The 5,858-nt window shown below is 42.5% G+C and overlaps 1 long non-coding RNA gene across 1 annotated transcript in view; it reads right to left on the minus strand.

The window, feature by feature from the left end:
- Nucleotides 1-5,711: 5,711 nt before the first annotated feature.
- Nucleotides 5,712-5,858, minus strand: part of LOC135106389 (uncharacterized) — a 78,048-nt gene continuing 77,901 nt past the window's right edge. The window contains exon 3 of the long non-coding RNA XR_010271277.1: nt 5,712-5,801. This is a non-coding gene — a long non-coding RNA (uncharacterized LOC135106389). The remainder of the gene's footprint in view (nt 5,802-5,858) is intronic.

Raw genomic sequence — 5,858 nt, forward strand, 5'->3', positions numbered from 1 at the left:
TCAGTGATACTCATCTGTTCCCCTCTTCTACAACTGAATATCCCCGGTCTTATAATCTAAACTAGAAACTTTACATCTCATCTCTAACTAAAACAGCTTCTATCAAATTAGGCGTTCTGAGTCGTCTCCGCCAGTTTTTCTCACCCCTAAGCTGCTAATTCTGCACAGGGGCCTCACCTATGTATCAGGTATGTTTCACATGTATGGAGGGGGTTCCACTCATACCGCTCTTTTAGACAGGGTGGAATCAAAAGCATTTCATCTTATCAACTAATCTCCTCTAAGTAACTGACGGTCTTCAGTCTCTCTCTCATCGCTGCAATGTTGCAGATTTTGCTGTCTTCTGCTGCTATTTTCATGGTAACTGCTCTTCTGAACTTGCTAACTGCAAGATCCTCTGGTGTCCCCGCTGCACAACACTTTCTTCTTTCTTTCATCCCTATTCTGTCCACCTCTCTAATGCAAGAGTTTATCATTATTCTCAATCATTCATTCCTTTCTCTGGTAAACTCTGGAACTCCCTTCCTGCTTTTGTATTTCTTGCTTCCTATGACTTGAACTTTTTTAAGAGAGAGATTTCAGAACACTTATCCTTTAAATGTTGACAACCGCTTTTGACTCTGTTCAATTTTGACTGTTCAGTGGACCTTTTTTTCCTAATATATTTTTGTTGCCAGGGCCCCTCCTACATAAAATATTTCAAACCTTTTGTTTCACTCTAGATTACTTTTTAATTGCTTATTTATACTGATTTACATATAAATATGAAGAATAAAAAAATAAATAAAAACCCGGCTTTTTCCCAATCCTGCTTACCAGGCGAAGGCCAGAAATTCAAAGTGTTAGTGAACCAGTGGTTTAGTGAAATGCGTGACAGTGACACGGGCGTTGACATTAGAAGTTCGGCTAATGAGTAACAGTGACACATTAACAGAGTATAGCATTAATTAGGCCTCGTGTGCGAATGACGCTTTGGCACGTGGTAGAGGCTCGGGCTCGCGAGTGACAGTGACACTGGTACAGTGTCTTAACTTAAGATAAGATCCCAACTTAGACAGTTGGGTAGATTTTTGGATAGCGGGTAACCAAAATATCTCCTTTAACCTGCACAATCCTCAACATGAAAAACTGTATATTGTGTATTAAGGAGAGAGAGAGAGAGAGAGAGAGAGAGAGAGAGAGAGAGAGAGAGAGAGAGAGAGAGAGAGAGAGAGAGAGAGAGAGAGAGAGAGAGAGAGAGAGAGAATGTATGCATGCACTTTAAAATATTTTTTCTTCTTTTAATGAGCCACTTTTTACAGTTAATGAAACTACGTAATTAAGAACTGTATGGATATAAATATTTAACAATCATAATTGATTGAAATTTAAATAATGCTGCTTACTTCAGTCAAATTAGGCATATTTTAGCGAGATAAAAGCAAACATTTATAGAAAGCTAAAAATAGACATACAACTTCATTAGGGCTCTAGAAATAGCATCTAAAAACTCCCCATTAGTTCACCCTGACCTTTGTCCACCATCTTGCAAAATGGCCGCCTACTTTCAGCTTTTCACTATTTTCACGAAAACGATTAGTCTGAGGAGGAAAACTGTCGAGAACTTAAGTGAAGAGCATTAAGTTCTCTACAAAAAACTTCTATGCATTTTCTCTACGAGTGACGATTTTGTCGTAATATTAAAATTTCTGAGAATAGAAAGTAAAATTTTAATACTCCTTTCCACATTGCCAGTGGTGCCCAATATTTGCGTGCGCGGAGGACAAGCACCACCACTCGCGTCTGCTGAACCGCTGCGTGGGCGCCGCGAACGTGGAACTCTACGTCACATTCACGAGACGCCTCGCCGCACTCAGCGTGATGGCAGGCCTGTTCCTCCTGGGGGTGGAGCTGGGCCAACCGCCGCCTCCTCCAGGCGGGTTTGCTGGCGTCCTGTGCCTTGGTCTGGGCACACTGCGGGACTGCCGCCGCCTGAGCCTCGCCTACTGGCAAAGGTCGCCCGTAGTCGAATGGTACATACATGGTAAATGCAATTGAATTTAACCAAAGCCAAAGCACTAAACATAGGTAAAAGTCCTCATAATAGGTACACAACAAAGAAAGAGGCGCTGATAAGATAAAAGGGGCGAAAAAGATTTATGAGTCGCAATTTGCTCATACCTCCGTCAGACAAGACAATGCCTAGTAACCAGATATTAAGCTAACCAATCATTAAGGGTGTCAAAAGTAGAAGCCCCTAAGTGATATTGAAACTGCATTAGTTTTAGTCAGACCTAATCTAAACCATGTTGTGCAGTTATGGTCCCTAAATCACAGAGGAGTGTGACTAAAGTGATGCAAGGGAGGCGAAATATTTCTTACAAACAGATAAAAGTTATTAAATTTACATTCATTGGAAAGTCGTAGATTAACAAGGGATCTGAAAGAGACATAAATGGGAAAGGATATATACCTAATAGGGGTGATATAAACAAAACCTTTAGGGTTGGTTATGAGGGTAGGACTAAAAGTAAAATCCGATAAAGAAAAAAAAAGATAATTAGTTTCCCAATAAAGTGATAGATGCATGTAATGGACTCCGTAATTAGGTTATTAGCGTCGAGTTACTAAAGAGATTTAAAAGAAGACTAACCAAATTTATGGACAGGGATGATAGGTGGATATAGGGACGTATATTTCGTACAGGGACTGCCATATCTAAGCCAGCTCATTTCCTCCAGCTTCCCTTGCCCTCTGATCTTTTTACGTACCGCTGACTTTATTTTAACCCTTTGCTATTTGGCACACCTTGCTTTAAACGCATACCAAATGTTTTATTTTGCTGTACATCCATCTCTAAACATGATATAGACTAAATACTGGAAAGCACTATTTTTTCCCACTTTTCTTTCCTGTACATGCTTGTGAACATCTTATACAGTGTACTTCGTGGTGTGAACTGTTGGTTATCGCTATGACAAGGTAATATATACAGGAATAAAGTAAAAAATTCTAGTACGTATTTTTTTTATTTAAACCGAGGAATAAGTATGCACCCACCTACTAACCAATCTATATGTCAGCCGCCGCCATACCTCAGTACGTCACACCGGTGTCTGGGCTAATGTGGCGTGGAAATGCTCTGTCGTCAATGTGAGTGAGAAACTTGCCAATTCTTTACTAACGCAGAAGAAGGGATAGTTGGTGGTGGTGGTGGTGGTGGTGGTGGTGGTGGTGGTGGTGGTGGTGGTGGTGGAGGAGAGTGATAATGGTAAAGGTAAAGGAGGAGGAGGAGGAGAAGGAGGAGTATGGCAACTGTGGAAGTAGTAGTATAAGTAGTAGTAGTAGTAGTAGTAGTAGTAGTAGTAGTAGTAGTAGTAGTAGTAGTAGTAGTAGTAGTAGTAGTAGTAGTAGTAGTAGTAGTAGTAGTAGTAGTAGTAGTAGAGAGAGAGAGAGAGAGAGAGAGAGAGAGAGAGAGAGAGAGAGAGAGAGAGAGAGAGAGAGAGAGAGAGAGAGAGAGAGAGAGAGAGAGAGAGAGAGAGAGAGAGAGAGACCGAAAAAGACAAAGAGAAACCAAGAGAGACCGAGAAACCGAGAAGGAGAAAAGACCGAGAAACCGAGAGAGAGAGAGAGAGAGAGAGAGAGAGAGAGAGAGAGAGAGAGAGAGAGAGAGAGAGAGAGAGAGAGAGAGAGAGAGAGAGAGAGAGAGACCTACAAACAGAAAGACAGACAGACACACAGACAAAGGAGATGAGGGAGATCCTTATAACCAAACCCAGACAAGTTATAAACATAAAAACGCCACTAGTTCCCTACAATCACCTCATTCCCTTCCTTAATTCCCTCCATCTAGCCCTCCCTTTATCCTTCCTTCCCTCCCTCTCTCTTACCCCTAGATAAAGTGCAGGGAGAGGGAGGAGGAGGGAAAGACACAAAAGCAAAAAAAAACATGGCACAGAATCTTTTATTTCCTTTTTGTATGAGGCATCAGGGCGCCACATGACGGCCTCCCACGGATGCAAGAGAAGGCTATATCATTCCGGGTATCAGACGTGGGGACTGACACGGCTATCCTTCCTCCTAGTCCTCCTTATCCTCCTCCTGGCCCTCCTTTTCCTCCTCCTCACTGTCCTTGGCTCTCCACTCCCCTCCTCTTACTGCTTCCTCGTCCTTCATCTCCGGTCACTTACTCTCCTCTGTCCATTCTCACTTTCATTCCATTTTCTTTTATCCCCGTGATTCTTGACTCTCTTTCTCTCTATATCTCTGTCTCTCTCTTTCTCTCTGTTTCTCCCCCTCATCTATGATCCCTCTCTTACCCCTCCCTGATCCCGGGCACCTGTTTCTCCCCTCCCTTCTGATCCCTCTCTGTTCTCTGCGATCCTCTCTCTTTCCTCCCCCTCTTCCAGATCCCACTCTACCTCTCCTCCTCACCCCCTGATCCTGCTCCCTTATCCTTGACCCCTTGACCCGCTACCAATGATCCCCCTCCGTCTCGTTCCGGCCCCCTCACTCCCTCTCATCGATAATCTCCCTCTCTCCCCCTTATCCTCTGCCGCTCCGCTATACTCGTACAACTTCGCTATTGCTGTGCTAAATAAAAAAAGAAAGTCGATTTTCTTGTCACGACGCCACAAAAAATTTATTCTATTCCTTCACTCAATTAATTAGTCAGAGGTTCGGTTGAGGCCTAATTTCTCTTTTACACCAAAGGGCATGATCTGTAACATGAGGACAACAGAGAAGTTACAAAGAACCAATACACATACACGCGGCAGTCCCTCAATATTTCACGTAATCTGTCCAGCTGTCGTCCCCGTCCATACATTGTTTAATCATCTCATCAAGCTCCTTATTGACTATGCATTAGCAGTCTGACAAGTGGAGCTATTCCAATGCTGTACCATTTACTGTCCAATCTCCTTTTTAAATCTAACTTTATCATGATTGAATCCATTCTTTCTTGCCCTATCCTGATAGATAACCCTATGTATCTTATCTACTTATCTTTTTATATTGTATGCCATTTAAATAACTTGATCAGATCCAAATTTTATTCTCTGGGTTCAAGTGAAAGACGAGGAGGCAGGGGTTATCTCCTTAACACTACACAAAGGTCTCTGGCCGCTAAACAATTCCAGTTATTGATCCACGTGGAGGCTGATGCCCCGTGAACACATTCTGATCTGGTAAAATGTGACTGATTTCTTTTTCTCTTGACCTATAAAAAGTGTGCCGGCCGGAGATGGTGCGCTTCTAATCTCTGTAAGGCGGCTGGTAAAAATATCACTTGACTTTTATACGCTAAAGTAAGTGACCATGTCCTTGACAGTTTTGGACATGCCCTTTAAGCAATATCAGATATCTAACACAATGAATTATCAAGTATTTCAATCAATAGGTAGCCGAAAGCATTATTAGGTACTCCTAACAAAACATTATGAAGTACACCAAGCAACAGAAGCCAAGTATTTTAAGCAAAAGAATAACAAGTATTCCAAACAGCTAATCAGAGGCTGCAAAACAAGGCGCTTCAAACATAAAGGTAAGGTATTTCAAACAATAACGGCTCATATACATACTTCAAACAACAAAACACGAACCTGAGAAAATAAATAAAGTGACAAGGCACTACAAATAAAAGATAGCCAAAAAGTACACCACGATAGGCGAGGAGCTACACGCAGAGGCAGCCGCGTAGCTCCAACAATAGCACCAATACCTCAAAACAACATACCGTGTGAGAGGCGTGGCGGCACTTCACACAACACGACCAGCGACCCACAAAGACGAGGAAAGGGAAGCGGGCGTCGGAGCTCGATCTGGGGAGGGGGAAATAATACATAAGCCACGAAGCCCAGGAGAGAGTTGCCTAACAC

This window comes from Scylla paramamosain, chromosome 13 (assembly GCF_035594125.1).
Source record: "Scylla paramamosain isolate STU-SP2022 chromosome 13, ASM3559412v1, whole genome shotgun sequence".
Lineage (NCBI taxonomy): Eukaryota > Metazoa > Arthropoda > Malacostraca > Decapoda > Portunidae > Scylla > Scylla paramamosain.